This window comes from Castor canadensis, chromosome 2 (assembly GCF_047511655.1).
Source record: "Castor canadensis chromosome 2, mCasCan1.hap1v2, whole genome shotgun sequence".
Taxonomy (NCBI): Eukaryota; Metazoa; Chordata; class Mammalia; order Rodentia; family Castoridae; genus Castor; species Castor canadensis.
In genome coordinates this window covers 121277179-121294853 of record NC_133387.1, presented here as the reverse complement: position 1 = coordinate 121294853, position 17675 = coordinate 121277179, and the positions used below count along the sequence as shown (strand labels likewise).

Sequence of the window (17675 nt, the reverse complement as noted above, 5' to 3'; positions counted from 1 at the left end):
GATGTTCTCCAGTTCCATCCATTTACCTGCAAACAACAAAATTTCATTCTTATTTAAGGCTGAATAAAATTCCATTGTATACAAATGCCGCAATTTTTTATCTATGTATCAGTAGTGAGGTATTTTGGCTGTTTCCATATCTTAGCTGTTGTGAATTATGCTGCAGTAAACATGGATGTGTAGGTGTCTTTATTGTAACCTTACTTGCATTCCTTCAGGGATATCCCTAATGAATGATAATGCTGGATCACACAGCAATTCTACTTTTAGTTTTGAGGAGCCTCCATACTGTTTTCCATACTGGTTGTACTAATTTACATTCCCACTAACTGCATATGAGGGTTCCTTTTTTTAGACATCCTTAAAAACATTAGTTGTTTGTATTCTTGATGATAGCCATTCTAACAGGAGTGAGGTGGAATCTCGGTATGGTTTTGATTTGTGTTTCCTATATGACCAGGGTTGGTGAGCATTTCTTTATTTCGTTTTTGGTCATTTAGACTTCTGCCCTTGAAAAAGCTCTGTTCAGTTCATTTGTGTATGTCTTCATTGGGTCATTGATTTGGAGGGAGTTTAGTTTTTGAGTATATTCTCGGTATTAATTCCTTTCAGATGTGTAGCTGGCAAAGATTTCCCCCTTTCTGTGGGCTGCCTCTTCATTCTTGTGACTATTTCCTTTGTTGTTCAAAAGCATTTTAGTTTCATGTAGTCCCATTTGTCAATCCTTTCTCTTAGTTGCTGAGCCATTAGAATTCTATTAAGAAAGTCATTTTCTATGCCTATTAATTCCATTGTAGTTTCTGATCTTTCTTGCACTAGATTCAGAGTTCCAGGTCTTATTATGGTCCTTAATCCATTTACAGTTGATACTTGTACAGGGTGAAAGACATGGATCTAATTTCAGTTTGTGCATGCAGATATCCAGTTTCCAAAGCAACATTTGTTGAAGAGGCTGTCTCTTCTCCATCATATGTGTTGGGTGCCTTTGTCACAAATCAGGTGGGCATAGTTGTGTTGATTTATATACATCTTGTATTCTAATTCTTAGTTTTAATCTGTATGTCTGTTTTGTGCTTGGTATTGAGGTTTTGAATTCAGGAGTTCCTGCTTCCTAAGTAAGCACTTTACCTCTTGAGCCATGCTCCCAACACATGTTACTTTAGTTATTTTGCAGATAGCATTCTTTGCTTTCCCTGGACAGCTTCCAAGCATGATCCTCTCACCTTGACTCTCACGTGTTGTAATTACAGGTGTTGACTATCATGCCCAAGTTGTTCTTTGAGATAGGGCCTTCCTAACTTTTGGCCCAGGCTGGCTTAGAACTGTGATCTTCCCATCTCTACCTCTCAAGAAGCTGGGATTACAGGCATGAGCCATTGTGCATGACCCCAAAATAGGACCTTTTATAAGGAAGAGAGAGTCTATTAAAGACTCCAAAGATAATCTTCTTGTTATGACATTTGAGTGAAAACACTGAAATCTCAATTCACGGTGCTTCATGAAGGGTATATAAATTTTGCCAAGGTAACAGGACCCTGTATCTTAAAGGTGTTTGTCCTGAATTCTTAAGTTGTGGAGAAGAATGAGAACTGTAAGCTTAATTTATGTGGACTGTGATAAAAAAGGAGGAGCTGATACTCCTACAAGGGTTTTGAGATCAGGGTGCTATAAGGGTAGTAGTGACCTGTTAGTGTGATAGCCAAGACTGAAATAGAGAAACAGTATCTAGAAGTCAGCTTTCCAGGAACTGAACAGAATGTACAACCTACAGGCAGAGGGGAGGACACCACACTAAATTCAAGACTTCGGGTTAACAGGGTGAACTGTCTGTCTCAATGGGTAAGAAGAAAATATCTAACATGGACTCATACACACTCAAAGTAGAGATAACATAGACTTCCAGGACTTTTACTTCCTCTTTCCTTCCCCTGCCCTTCCCCCTTGGAAACCTGTCTATTGAGATAAGTAATCCTTTAAAGTAAGTTCAGTTGCTTTTAGCATATTGTAGGAGCTTGGCAGCCACAACCACAGTAAATTTAAGACACTTTCCTTTGCTTAAAACTATCACCTATAGTTACTCCTCTTTTCACAGAGCCCTAACCAACCACTAATCTATTTTTTCTCTGTTTATTTCATTTTGGAAATGTTACATAAATTGAATAATATAAGATGTGATCTCTGTGTCTGACTTCTTTCATTTAGCATGTTTTCAAGGTTCACCCATTTTGTAGCATGTGTCAGTACTTTTTTTGGCTGAATATATCCCATAGTGTGGATATACCACATTTTTTGTTTTTGTGGGTTTAGTGTTTGAACCATCTGGAGCACCAGGATGACCTGTACATGGACATAACTGGTAAACCCATCACCCCTACCCTAACAGTAGCCCAAGCCACCATACTCCTTTCCTATATCCAGGATCTCTGAAGCACCCTCCTCCCCCTCCTGGAGTTTCTAGCTTCCTTTGCTAGAGAACTAAAACTTTATCTTTTTTGCATGTTCTTCTTCCTGATGGTGGGTGCCAGGGTCACCTTTCTAAGTTGCAGGCATCACAAGTACAGTTCTGCCATGCACATTTTGTGCATGCATGCTTCATTCTCTCTCATGTGCCTCTGAGCCAACAATCTGCTTACACTCCCTCCTCCAGGGTTCATTCCCCAGCATGCAGAGCATGCCTGACACCCTCTCTGGTGGTGGCCAAAGCCCTGCTCCTCTGTGGGAATGAATCCTTCATGTCCCAGTCTAGGCTTGGTAGTGGGAGCCCCCTGGCCCTATCCTTCCTTCCCCACACCCACATTGTGCTCTCTGGATAATTCCTGAGGAAATCTATGCCCCCCCATCTGCTCCAAGAAGGAAGGTGTCCCATTGGTGTCATTTGCACCATCAACATGCTGAATGCCCAGAGTTGTCACTTGTGAGAAATACCAGCCAATCAGCCAGAGCAGGTAGAAAAGCAACCTAAGATAGTGGTTTGGTTAGTGCTGGTTGTGTAATTCCTGAAGCCTGAGTTAATCCAGTTTGGCAGCTGTTGTGTTTGCCAGGATTGGTGTGGATGTGTGAATTCTGTGGAATGATGTATGTGGAATGCTTTGTCAACCTGTAGCTATCTGTCACATAAAAGGAATATGCAGTTTTCTGTGGATTGTGTGTGGTTTTTAGAAATTGTTTTCTGTCTCTAGCCTTTGATAAACCAGGAAGGATGGGGTGGTGACTATGTTAATTTAGGAAGCATTTGGACAAACACAGAAACTTAGTAGAAAGTATACTGTAGGTTGATGACAGTGTGAAAAGGACCCTTTTAAAAGAAGGTGAGAGTAGAGGAAGAGAATTGAGGAAGGATGAGGACAAGGATGGAATGGCCCTAAATTCCTGTCCCTGGATGGCACATGCCCAAGGTCTAAGGTACAGGGGTGGTATTGCAGGAGTTGGCAGCAGCTTGCTGAGGTAAGAATCTTGGTCCTTCCATAGATGGGTGGTGATGGGGTCTACATATTCCTTCTGATTTCTGTTACTTGTTTCCTTTTAAAGAGATCTTTGTCTAATGACATTTAATTTTAATGCAAGTAATTTACTAATGTGGCATATAACCATATTCTAAATGTACACAGGAGTATATAGAGATAAGTTGGTCTCGCAGCCACTAGGTGCATCATTCCCTAGAGGCAACTAATGTCAGTTTCTTCTGACTCTTTGCAGAAATGGACTAGAAAAGCAAACATATATCTGTTCTAGGCTCAACTCAGAAGGATAGAATAAAACATATAGTATAATTGGTGTCTCTTTCATATGTGTCTGTGTGTGCACATTTCAATCTTTAAAAGAAATGAGAGAAAAATCTTCATTTAGTGTGTAACTATATACATGACATGTATGATAATTTAGTAGAAGGATGGACTGAGTACCTCAAGCTGTAAGAACACCTGCCTAGCAAGCCAGAGTGACACCCTGAGTTCAAGCATCAGTGGTGCCAAGAAAACAATTATTGAAAATCCTATCTCCACTAAAAGTACAACCAAAGTGAAGGTTCAACATTTCAGTTAATCTATATCTTTAATTTGAATCTCAAAGTATCCGAGAGGATTTAATTTAAAATGAGATATCTTGTTTATTCTTGGTAAGAAGTAGTTATAGTTAAGCACTGGTGTCTCATTCCTGTAATCCTAGCTACAGCTGAGACTTAGACTGAGATGATAGAAGTTCAAGGCCAGCCCAGGCACAAAGTGCATGAGACCCCATCTCCACAATAAGCAGAGCAAAATGGACTGCAGTTGTGTCTCCAGGTAGAGCACCTGCTTTGCAAGTATGAAGCCCACAGTTAAATTCCTAGTCCTACCAAAATCAAAGAAGTAATTACAGCACATCTTTTTTCTTTGTATAGTACATCTTTTAAGGCAAGTATTGTTTCCTAAATTGAAGGCAATAAAGATTAAGATTACTAAGCACTACAAGATCAGTGTTGTTGGCAAGTACAATTTTCAAGAGGGGAGCAAGTCTATCACTATGAAAAGCATATTACTAGAATCTAACATGGAGTGATTGATGCTCATGTGATCATGCCAGAATCATGTCTTCCAGGAATAATGAAACTCTGTTGTGATTTCTTGATGATTTTGCTATCAGACCTGAGTGATGATGTTGGATGATATGTGTTTTCAAAAGTGGGAATGATTAACAGGTAAGGAAGTGGGCCTCTTCAGGGATCCACTTTTGGATTACGTTTTCCTGCAAAAAACAAAACATAAATGAGTTTTCAAAGTTCTATTTATAATGTATAATAATGTGACATATACATTATATTATAATGTGTATAACATAATAACATCTATTATATACCTATGGTGACTTCTCCAGTGAAATTACTTATTTATAAAATATCTGCCAATTCTAGGTAAAAGACAGTTCTTTATCACTCTGGTTTTTTATCTTTTGGTTTAATGAACTCTCTTAATTTATGAAATATAATGAGAATTCTAATTAAACTTTTCCATCATTCCAGCTTATTTCACATACATTCATGCATTAGTAGAATTTATTTTTGTGTCATTTCCAATCCTTATGTTCAATAAAAAACAGACATGGGAAATTGTGACTTCACTTTTTCCTAACATAAAGCCAGATATCTTCAGGAAAGGGAAATTATTTGGTGGGGTTATAGACAACAACCTATAGCACACAATCTCCTTCAGAATTACCTCTAGGTGACAAAAGTTACCCTAATCCATAGAATCAGTAAAATTTCTAGGTAAGTAAAACACATTTTGTTACAAGTAGAAAAACACAGAATCTGCTTAAATCAGAGGAAAATTTGTTACCAAGGTTCAAAGGTGAGTCACAGAACTCAGAGGCCCCAAGACAACCTGGACTTGGTCATGAACTGGAAGAAAAGGGTAAGGAGCATTAGGAATATTTTGTCTTTGTGGACTCTTCATTGGGATTCACTTTCTCAGGGGATAGTTTCTTATTATCATTCTGAAAGCATGAGTTCACACATGCCCTGTTACAACCTAATCAGACTGAGGTTGGAGAGAAAGAGTAGAGGACTATGGAGGATTTTTAACAATCAAGTATATGTGATGTTCCTTGATGTCTCTTTTAGCAGACCCATAGTCTCATGAATAAAGTGGCCATACTGGCAGGATAGAGGTTATGTACCAATTCAGCAAAATGGACTTTCATTTGTCATGGTCAGCATGGGTATAGTCACTGTTTGAATGTCCAAATTGATGAGGAGAAACCAGCAGTGAACCTCTGATTAGGCACAATTCCCTGAAGTGATTGGTACACTACCTGGTAGCAAGTTGATGGAAGGGGCTGTGATTTGTTACTAAAATTGAAACATCCTCTGCATAAGACTTGCCCTCCTAAATGCTCGTACAATGCTGGTGGGAATGCAAGCTAGTTCAACCACTCTGGAAAACAATATGGAGGCTTCTTAACAAAGTAAACATAAATATGTCATATGATCCAACAATCCCACTCCTAGTGATATACCCAAAGGAATGAGACTCAGGTTACTCCAGAGGCACCTGCACACCCATGTTTATTGCAGCACTATTCACAATAGGCAAGTTATGGAAATAGCCAAGATGCCCCAAAACAGATGAATGAATTAAGAAAATGTGGTATTTATACACAATGTAATTTTACTCAGCCATGAAGAAGAATGAAATCTTATCATTCACCAGTAAATGGATAGAACTCAAGAACATCATCCTGAGCAAAATTAGCCAGACTCAGAAGACCAAAAATCATATCTTCTCCCTCCTATGCAGACTTTTGATGTAGGGCAGAGGCAGTAATGTTGTTGGACTTGGTCACACACTAAGGGGAGAGCACATATGGGAGGAATGGGGATAGGCAGGAAACCCAAAATTTGAAAGTGTTTGATGCCCCCACTGCAGAGGAGCTAATACAGTAACCTTAAAGCGACATAGGTCAATATGGGAAAGTGACTGGGAAGTAGTGAAGAGGTCAGGTAGAGATGAATCAATTAGGGTTGTAATACACTTGTGCATGAAAGCAATGCTAGGAATCTTTCTGTATAGATATCCTTATCTCAACTAGAAAAAATGCTCTGTCTTTCTTATTATTATTTTATGTCTTCTCTTCAACAAAATTGGAGAAAAAGGCAGAACAGGTTCTGCCTGGAAGTGAGGCAGTTCTTTATCATTTTGGCTTTTTATCTTTTGGTTTAATGAACCCTCTTAATTTATGAAATATAATAAGAATTCTGATTAAATTCCTACAAATACTGCTTCTGCCTAAGCTATCATCTGTGGACTTACACAGTGACTTACCTATCCTTGTGGTATTCTGCACAGCATAGTTATTGGTCAAAGAACTCCCTTACCTGCAAATGACTTGTGGCAACAGCTCATGCTCATGGAATTCGCCATCTTACCATGTTACTTACCATCTTGAATACAGGAATGGCCTTTTGAAAATTCAAACAGCTGAGCACCAATACTCATACCTATAATCCTAGCTACTCAGCAGACAGAACTCAGGAAGACTGAAGTTCACAGCATGGCTAGGCCAATACTTTGGCAGACTATCTCAAAAATAGTCAACACAAAAAAAGGGCTGTCAAAGTTGCCCAAGTGGTAGGGTGCCTGCCTAGTAAGCATGAATACTACCAAAAAAAGAAAACAAAAATCAGAGCCAGAACTTTGCTGTATTGGGAAAAAGTTCTCCAGGTGGCTGTCTGTTATCCAATACATGGTGGAGTGTCTCCCATAGCCAAGACTTAAGGAATGAAAATGGAAATTCTACCTCTCCCTATTACCCCTTGTAATCTACTGGCAAAATTTTTGCTTCTTGTTCCCTTGACCTTGTGCTCTGCTGGTTTAGAGGTCTTAGGTTTTTGTTGTTGTTTTGTTTTTTGTCTTTTTTTTTTTTTTTTTTGGCTATACTAGGCATTGAATTCAAGGCTTCTGCAACTTAAGCCAGGTTCTTGGTCCTTATATTTTGATTGTTTTTCAGAAAAGGCCTCATTTTCGCACACCACCTCTGATCCTCTTCCTCCTGTTTAACTGGGACCACAGCCATGTGCTAGCACACCCAGCTTGGTTTTGCTTGTTTTTGTTTTGTTTCTTTTTCCTTAACTGTGGTTTGAACTCAGATATTTACCCTTACTAGGCAGGCACACTACCAGTTGATCCATGTCTCCAGCCCTATCTGCTGTGGTTATTTTTGAGATAAGTTTTTTTGCCCAGGCCAGCCTGGACCATGATATTCCTCTTTTAAGGTTCCTGCTATCCCTGAGATGACAGTTGTAAGCCATCATACCCAGCTTTTTTCTTAAGATAGGATCTCACAAACTTTCTTGCCCTGGCTATCCTGCAACCACAATTCTCCTAATCTCAGCCTCTCAAGTAGGTAGAATTACAGGTGTAAGTCACCAGCACCCCCCTTCCAGCTTGTTTTTGAGACAAGGTCTCAATATGCTTTGCCCAGGTTGGCCTCAAACTGCTATCCCTCTACTTCCACTGCCTTGGTAGTTGCCCTACAGGTCTTAATTTGCTTTTATTTTTGTTTTTTGTTTGTTTGGTTTTTTTTTTTTTTTTGGTTGTACTGGAGGTTGTAGTCAGTGCCTTGCATAGCTATGCAGATGTTCTACCACTTGATCCACAATACCAATTATTTTAACATTTGTTAGGTTTTTGTTTGCCCTTTTTTTTATGACACCAAGGGTGAACCTGATCAGGACTTTGACAGTTGCTAGGCAGATGCTCTACCACTTGAGACAAGCCTCCAACCTGCTTTAGTTTTTTAGATAGGGTCTCCCTTTTTACCCAGGCCAACCTGAACCTAAGTCCTTCTATTTGTGTCTCCCCATGTAGCATGAGAAGATAGATGCATGCCATTGGTTGAAATGGGACCTTCCTAATATTTTGCCAAGCCTGGCGTTGAACTGCAATCCTCATGATCTCCATATTGCTAATAGTTAGGATTACAGGTGTGAGCCACCATGTCCAGCCTTGAGTCTTAGCTCCAAAAAGAGAAATTCTTCTACCAGGTGATACACAGTGATTCCATTGAGCTGGAAGTTACCAGCCTGGGCAAATAGTTCATGTGAACTTGTGTCCAAAATAACAAGAGAAAAATAGATTGGAGGTAGGCCTGCTTTGCAAGTTTAAAGTCCTGAGTCAAACGTGTGTACCCCACCACACAGACACACACACACACAAATGAATGTGTGATTTTCAGTTACTTTTACCCATTGATACATTGAAAACATTTATAATAACAGGATAGAAATTTTAATGGTACACATTCACATTTCCTTGATCATAGGATCTGAGGACATTCCTATTAGTTGGGTCCACTAATGAAAATGAAATCACACTGTAGGTTAAACAGGGAAATTGTAGTATAATGAATTTCCAACCATTCATTGAAAGTGTTACCAGAAAGTGAAGGAAACGCTGGCTGAGAGTGAATTCCCAAGGAAGACAAACTTGGAAATGCTCTTTCCCCAAATCTGACTTCCTTCTTCATTAGAGCAGTGAAGACCCAGGAATTTCCTGCTTGCCCTGGCTGGATCTGATCTACAGCCAATGGGAAGTCAAAAGGCAACCTATCAGTGTGCATATGGGGCACAGATGATGGGCAGCAAGTGGCATGAGTATGTAAAGGGAGTGTTGAGGGGTGCAGGAAAACCATGCAATTACCTACAGGAAATGTGGCTCATTGTGAACCTGGGGTCACAGGGGGTTGACCAGGGCAGTTATGTCTAGACAAGGCTATGGCTGTGGTGTTGCTGAGCAGGTTCATTCCGGGTATGTGCTGTACACAGATCCCCACAGTGTCTTCACACTTAAGCCATTTGAGAGCCCTGTTTCTTTTTAATTTTTTATTTAATTTTTTTGGTGGTGGTTCTGGGCTTTGAATTTAAGACCTTTTACTTGCTAGGCAGGTGCTTTGCCATTTGAACCACTTTGCATGCTACCCCTCAGAGGAGCCTTTTACATGAAGGTGTTGAGAAGCCTTTGCCATTGTATAACTTCTTGGCAGTGGCTCACACCTGTAATGTTAGCCAAGAGGATTGGGAGGCTGAGATCAGAAGGATCTTTGTTCAAAGCCAGCCCTGGGCAAATAGATCCAAACAGACTGGTGGTGTGAATCAGGCAGTGGAGTGCTTGCTTTGCAAACTGAAGTCCTAAATTCAGATCTCAACAACCTCTCCACCACCAGAAACAGGTGTTGCAGTGTTTACTTAGTATAAAATTAAGAAAACTGGTGTTTTGAGGAGGTGTTGGGGATCAAACCCAGGGCCTCACACATGCCAGGAAAATATTATACCACTGAGTTGGACCTTCAGCTCAACTTCTTAGTTTTTACAAGAGAATTTATTTATTTAATGGCAGCACTGGGGTTTGAACTCAGGGTGCTTTTACTGCTTGATGCACTCCACCAGACCAAGCACATTTTATTTTTCTAATTAAAGGAAAATAACATTAGGTTCCCATACTTTCATACCTCAACACCATGGTTATGAAAATTTCATGTCCTTTAATGAAGAAATTTTCCTTAATCACTTGAAACCTAACCCAAAGATGTTCTTCATAGTTCTTTAAGCAGGAATTGCCTACCTCCTTGGACCTCTCTGTGTACTCTTGTTATTACAGTAAAGGTTGCTGAGTAATACTGTATAGTTAGTTGAAAAATGTGATGACTATTCCTCATATTGTCCATATTACTTGCCCTTATCACAGTTCCTTGTGATGAGTAGACCTTACTAAACTTTATGTGAACTTTAATGTTATATCTTAGACAAGAAATCTTGAGCTCAGGTCAGTAATTCTCATAGAATGTTATTGAGTTAATGTCTTTGACACCCATCAAGTTAGATGCTTTAAAGTCACAGTCACTCTTTTCCAGAGATTTCAGGACAGTCTAAGGGCTTGGGATGAAAGCGAGCATGCCTTAGGAATGCCAAGGGAGGGAAGGGTCTGGGAGGAGAAGTCTTTACTCCCTGTGAATGGAGTTGACTGGTAAAATGAGGGTCAGTGCAGGTGCTGTGCAGACCAGCCTGGGCAAGTGCACAAAGGCATGGCAAAATGTGACTCATTGGAACAGTGGAGGTCCCTGCCTCTGGCTCAAGCCTAAGAGCCAGTAGGTAATTAGTGGGAACCAAAGGATAGGTTGGGGTAGTTGACCCAGAGAGGTCAGGTTTAATCTGAGGCAGTTGGGGAGCCATCCATATGTGGGAGACAGTCACATATTCTGTGTGGAGAAGGAACATGGCAAGGTTGTAACCATGAGGTAGAAAGAAAGGAGAGGGGCTCAGGAGAGATGGGTCTGTGCTGTTTGTGAATAGATTGTCATGATCCTTTTGCTGATGTTTTTAAAGAAAGTGACCTAACTTTATTAAAACTGAGCATGAGCTTGCATAAACAGGAGCTTGTGTGTACCCCCCAACCCCCAAGTACAGGAAACTGGAACAGTATGGATGTGAGCCTGTTACACTGTGTCACATGCTGTATCAATCTCCCATGCACAAGCTCTGTTTATCATTTAACACTTTAAATATAAACTGTGAGTTTCACATCAGTAACAACTCAGACATTGCCACAACAAAGATATGAAATCACAAAGGAAACAGGTGAGTTTCCTTTGAAACCCAATACATGCTCGTGATTAGCAGGGTGTAGCCAAACCTTTTAAACTCTGTTAAATCTAATTTATATTTACATAATATATATGAGTAGTCATATATAGCTATATATAATGCAGAGAGAAGTTTATATAAATAAGTGTATATTTACATATAATATCTATATAATTACATAATATACATTTTTATAGTATCAGAGCTTTATATTGCCAAGAAGAAAATAATAGATTCTCATAAAATTTTTCTAAAAAAGCATGAAATTTGAGATTGATTTCAGAACTATCTTATTTGAAAATTAGGCACTAAAAATATACAATTATAATTTAAAATTCGTGCTATCCAGTTTTCTTTTTTTGGTAGTACTGGGGTTTGAAATCAGGGCCTTGTGCTTTACTAATCAGATGCTCTACCACTTGAGGACACCACCAGGAGTCTGTATTAGTTACTTTTCAAATAGGATTTTGTTTATGCCCAGCTCCTTGGACCAACATTCTCATATCTACACTTCCCATATAATTGGAATTGCATAAACATATCACCATACCTAGCTGTTGGTTAAGATGTGGTCTTGGGAACTTTTTTCCTAAGCTGGCCTTGAACTGAAGTCCTCCCAATCTCTGCCTCCTGAGTAGCTAGAATTGTATGAGTGGAAAAATTAGATTGTGCTTGACAGCAAAGACTATTTGGTTCTAAGCTGTAGCAGCTTCTATACTTGGAGTCCTGAAAGTTCTGCAATACCAACAACTTACTTGGACATAAGGAGATAATCTGCATTTCTGTACATTTAGGTAGATACAGAAACCTGTAAAACATTTAATCTTTTATTCACATCTTTAAGTTAAGGAAACTTGTATTTGTTTTGTGGTAAAGTAAATATCTTTCATTATGTAAACATGAAAGAAATAGAAGAGTTGGAGATAAGAGGGGAAATAAAAGGTATTTGGACATATTAGGAATCCAGTCAAGTCTTATGACATTTATGTATATATGATTTCATACGTAGTCCCTGGCTCATAACTTGCTCCCCAAAGCAGTTCATAGAAACTAAAACTATATTGTTTCCCTGCCCTTTTGTTTTGTTTTGTAGCCAGCCATAAAGATATTTTATGACTTGCTGTATTTGATAGTATGTCATGAGACTCCCATATCAGAAGTCCTGAAGAAGGCAGGCCACATAGAGAGGCTCAGGCATGTGAGTAGTCAGGACATCTGTGTGTATTGTAACTGATTGTACTAATGCCTTATTTTGAAAACTCTTTTGGTCTGTGGTTATAAACAGCTTATTAAATCAGTGTTTTAGGGTGATTTTTGTGTATGTGGTGCTGGGGCTCAAATCCACAGCTCCAAGCAAGGTAGGCAAGCATTTTAGCTCTGGGCTCTACCCCAAACCTGGGGAGTGATTTTTTTCAAAGCAAGTGCTTTGTTACATGATGGTATATATTTAAGAAACAGGTGAATTTATACAATTTATAGCTTGATATCTGTGTTAATCCTGTGTTCTGCCTGCTTGACAGGACATTCTATTTAATTACATTTAATGAAACCTAATGGAAATTTATAAGTTAAGCATGCTTCCCCCAGATCTCACAGAATATTAAATATCACATTTATTTAACCATATCCTTGACACATTTTATTGCCATAATACAAAATTATGCTGGCACTATATAGTGAGAATAATGTACTCCTGGTGATTAGTTTTTCCATTTGCACTAATTAAAAGTTGAAAGGCTTCCTTGATTTCAGTAATCAGTAAATCTGAATAATCCTCACCATGCAAACCTCAGCCTTTTATTTCTAACTCTTCTGGGTAACAACATCCCTCTCATACACAACAATAGGAGTGGGTTGGGTCACAAATCCATAAACTCAGCTTTACAGCTTACAGGCAAATCAATTATGAAGAGTTCATCCCTTTTTCCCTCCTTCCCTGGCTTCTCTCTTTTTCTCTTTCTCTCTCTCCCCCAACTCATTCATGCCTTTTCTCCCTCTCTTCCTTCTCCCTCTCTGTTTTTTGACAGTTCTTTGGTGTGTACTCATTGCCTTGCACTTACTGGGCACTCTGCCACTTAAGCCATGCCCCCAGCCCTTTTTGCTTTAGTTATTTTTCCAATAGGGTCTGACTTTTCTGCCCAAGTCAGCCTGGACCAAAATTCTCATAATGTGTGCAACCACTCCCAACTTTTATTGGTTGAAGTGAGATCTCACTTACTTTTTGTATGGGCTGACTTCCAACTATGCTCATGATAGTCACCTCCTGAGTAGCTGGGATTACAGATGTGAGCCATTGCACCTGCCTAATTTCACTCATTTTAATTTTCAATGCTGAGATTTTTTGTGGTTTGGAAATTTAATCCAGGGACTCACATGTGCTAGACAGTGCTCTAGTTCTGAGATACATCCCTGGCATTTTCCCAGCTATTTTACTTTTTATTCTTTATTGTATATATTAATTGTATGGAGAGGTTTTGTTGTGATATTTTCATACATGCATATAATGTACTTTGATCATATTCACCTCCTTATCCTCTCTTATCTTTCTCTCCCCCTGAAAGTGCTGCACCTGGTGGTGGGCAATGAGCACCTGGAGGTGAGAGAGCTGCAGTTCAAGAACAGAACCTGGTACACAACAGGATGCCCTACTGTTTGTCATGAGCAAGGCCTGTTTGGGCATGCTTGCCATTCTCAACCTCCTGGGCTTGATGGCCAACAAGTCCCTGACCTTGAACCCCTGTACAAGAGTTGAAGGAGAAGAACTTTCATACCTATGAGGAGGACCTCCACACCTATGAGGAGGACCTTGATGGATTCTGGACCATCATCCTGGCAGCTCATTGCCAGAAGTATGCTGCTACTGAAGGGCATCAGGATACAGCAGTCTCATGACTATTTCTGCAAGTGCAGTGACTGTACTGAGGAGCAGAGGCACAACTCCCACTGGATGATTAGTACCTCCAAGGGACTGCAAGCCCTGTGTACCTGTTCTTGTCCAGCTAGGACCTGGTTCTCACCATCCTGGAGCTCAGCAAGGAATTTGCCAACATAAAGAAGGAGTTCAAAGTTAGGGGTTCACTCCCCCTAGGGCACTAACCCACATCCCCAGGCTTGGAACCCTTACTAAGTTGCTCTGGAATCAGTTTTGCTGAGTGGATTTTAAAGCATGTTCAGAGCCAATTTGATGATCCCACTGCTCCCACTGCTCCTCTGCTCCAACAAGAATGATGTGATAAATTCGCTTTGGGAATGTGTATATTCTGGATTATAGAGCTGTAATTATGGTGTGACGGTATTCTGAGTGAAACTACTTTTTAAAAAGAGAGATTTGGGGTGACTTTTCCAAATTCTTTGGCCTCATTTGTAGTTATATTTTCCTTAGTGTAACACAAAAGTGTATTAGGTTTTTTTGTTGTATTCCCCTGAGTGGATGCATTGTTCCTGGAGGTGCTGACATTCCAGGTTCACACTGGAGTGGACAACCCTATTCCACATTCCTGCAATAGTGTTAGTTTGGAGGGCCCTATTCATTGACCCAAGCATTTGTGTATCCCTTTAGAGTCAAGACAACTGATCAACATGAAATTAATCCATTAATGTGGGAAATGTCTCTTCTTGAAATCTCTAACTGTATGCTCAGAGTGATGAGCCATAAATGTCAGGTGTTGGTGTGTATGTATGATACAGTATCTGACCTTTGGTGTGTGTATATTAGTGTGTGAATATGTGAGAGTGTGTGAGTGTGTGTGTGTAGTAATGTGTGTGAAAGTGTGTGTATGTGTGTAAGTGTGTGAGTGTGTGTTTGTGTGTATATGTGTCATTGTGTGGAGTGTGTGAATGTACTGTGTGAATGTGGGTGTGTGAGTGTGTATGTGTGTTTTGTTTGTGTGAGTGTATATGTGTGTGTGAGTGAGTGTGCATGTTTGTGAGTTTGTGTTGTCCTTTGTTAACTTATTTACAGGTCTTACAAACAAAATACTCCTATTATCTCTTTTGATAGGATTTAAAAACTTTTAAAATAATTTTGAACTTAAAAAATAGATATATTACCAAATATTTTTAAAAACCCATCAATTGTATGTTTTTGACAATGTAGGCATAAAAACATAAAATGCTGACATGCTAGTTTGATTAGTGACATAGGAAGCACTGAGGTTAGTCCCATAGGTTTTCAGTAGTTTTAACTGGTTTTTTATTTGTAGGTTCAAATTGTTTTACTACTAAGGTACTTGTCTCACCCTTCCACACCCTACTTTTGAATGTTGTTTTCCAAGGTTTCATAAAGAAACTTCTCTCCTTTATTCCCATCTGGCTATGTGCACTTTCTAAGCACTTTGGAACCAATGTCAAATGCTGTAAAGAGAAACGTTATCATGCTGTACCATTATCCCTGTGCTGCAGGAGCTGGCACATTACAGAATTTCAGCCTCATTGTCTGTCTTTGTCCAGAAGACATTGACCAATCTCCAAAGAGATGTAAGTTTACCACAGATAATAATTTTAGTCTTTTTCGAAGGTGTTTATTTTTAAAAGTACATGTAAATTCTCTGAGACATTTTGTTAATATTAAAAGTTAACATTATACAATTCTGGTAGTTCAGGTACCTTTGCCATGGATCTTCGTGGGGAAATGTGTTATTAACAATGTGGTTGAAATTAATACCAAACAGTTATTTCCTCAGAAAATTAGCTATTTTTCCAAATAAAAGTTAAAATTGGCATGGCAGTTTGTGTCTGCCATTCCCAGTGAAGAAGAGAAGCATATAAATAAAAGATCATGTCAAGGCCTATCTGGGCAAAGAAAGCAAGAAGATATTTCAAAAGTAGCCAAAGAAAAATGTGCTAGAGGTATGGCTCAAGTGACAGAGCACCTGCCTAGCAAGTGCAAAAACCCAGAATTCAAGCCCCAGTACTGCCAACCCCTCCCCCAACCAAAAAACAAAAATTACTGTTCAAAGACACATAGAGTTATCACTGTTTCTAATATGCATTGTAAAGCAATTCATATTTTACCTGAAAAAGTGAAAGGCTTCAAAGCTTTCAGGAGCATCAAATGCTTTTTAAACTCCTGGGAGATGTGGACTCTCTGCAGTGCTTCATCTGTCTTGGATGTTTGTAAGATACAGTGGTGCTTTTTTCCTTTCTTTTCCCAAAGGTTTTTTATAGTTTCTTGAAAATTTTTGTATGTTTGATTTTTGTTACACAGGAAATATCAACTCTTCACTACTTTGTCATTAAACAAAGATGTTATGCTTTTTCACCATATGGATTTATAGTGAACATGTATATTTTGGGATCTGTTTTTCCCTAGTGAATTGAATTTCCAATCTTACTGTGAAAATTCCATGTTTTATTCAATCATATTTATGTCACTTCATACCTACCTGATTGCTTCTTAGCTTTTACTTGTGTCTTAGCAATGTCCACATTTCTTCTATCTTTTCCATGTTTATGAAAGGCAAATATAGCTATGTTAGGAAAAACCTTAAGAAATTTCAAATTGTTACACTTTATGATCTTAGTGTTTGCCTTCTTTTGTACTATTATTTCCTCTATATTCAAAATTTTTTTATGTTCACAAATGTAATCATCTGTCTTTAGTTACTGTTGACGCTTAAGTTATTGGTTAGACAAACTTAAATTTCATATTATATTCAGCCTAATAAATTATTTGAAATTTTAAAATTAATTTGAATTTCACAAATTTAAATCAGCACACTCTAATGTGTAAAATTTATGTAGTGGATTGTTTCCATACAAGGATCAACTAAGATAACAGTTATCAGAGTTAATCATATTCTGGGTGGCATAATACACTTGGCCAACAATGAAAACCCTGTGTGTGAAGGTTTGTGTGTGGGGGGCTGTGCATGAGTGTGTGTGGGGGGGTGTGTTTGAACGTGTGTATGAATCTGAGTGTTTGTGTGTTTTTGAGTGTGTGTATGTCTGTGTGTCAGTACATGTGTATGAGTGGGTTGATTGGTTGTGTGACAGTATGTGTGTGAGTGTATGTGTGAGTTTATGTGGGTGTCTCTTTGGGTTTGTGAGTGGGTGTGGACTGTGTGAGTGAATGTGAGTGTATATATTGTGTTTATATATGTGTATGTTTTTTAGTGCACATACTGTGTTTGAATGTGTGTATGTGTGTGAAACTGATAGAGTTGCTGAAACAGTTACAGGTGGAGAGAGAGCAGAATTCTGAGACTCTGAAAGGTGAGAGTGCCTTATGGGAGCAGAATATGAAGCATGTATTGGAGCAGATTTGCTTCTTGAGGGCCAAGAATGTGCACAGCATTCATCAGATTTCCAACTTGGAGAGCATTTGGCATAACTGAAGAGCCAGCTGGTGAATCTGTCCTCCCAACACTGCCAGCATGTCCATATGAGGCAGAAGAATGCCTGCAGAAGGAGGTGTAGCAGATGGGCAAAGAGCTGGAGAACCTAGCAAGACAGTTGCCCACCCAGGTGCAGGAAAATGAGAAGTTGAGAACCAGGGGCAGGAGGAACAGCTGCTGACACTGGCATCTTGAAACACCAAGAAAAAGAGTGCAAAAACATGCTG

At 39.2% G+C, this 17675-nt stretch overlaps 1 long non-coding RNA gene and 1 pseudogene across 1 annotated transcript; both read left to right on the top strand.

The window, feature by feature from the left end:
• The window catches only part of LOC141418144 (gamma-tubulin complex component 5-like), a 248661-nt pseudogene that overhangs the window by 94386 nt on the left and 136600 nt on the right, over positions 1-17675 (top strand).
• Positions 4576-16882, top strand: LOC141417406 (uncharacterized). Its single transcript, XR_012441953.1, has 3 exons — positions 4576-4675; positions 12207-12311; positions 13675-16882. It is a non-coding gene; the product is annotated as an uncharacterized lncRNA (long non-coding RNA).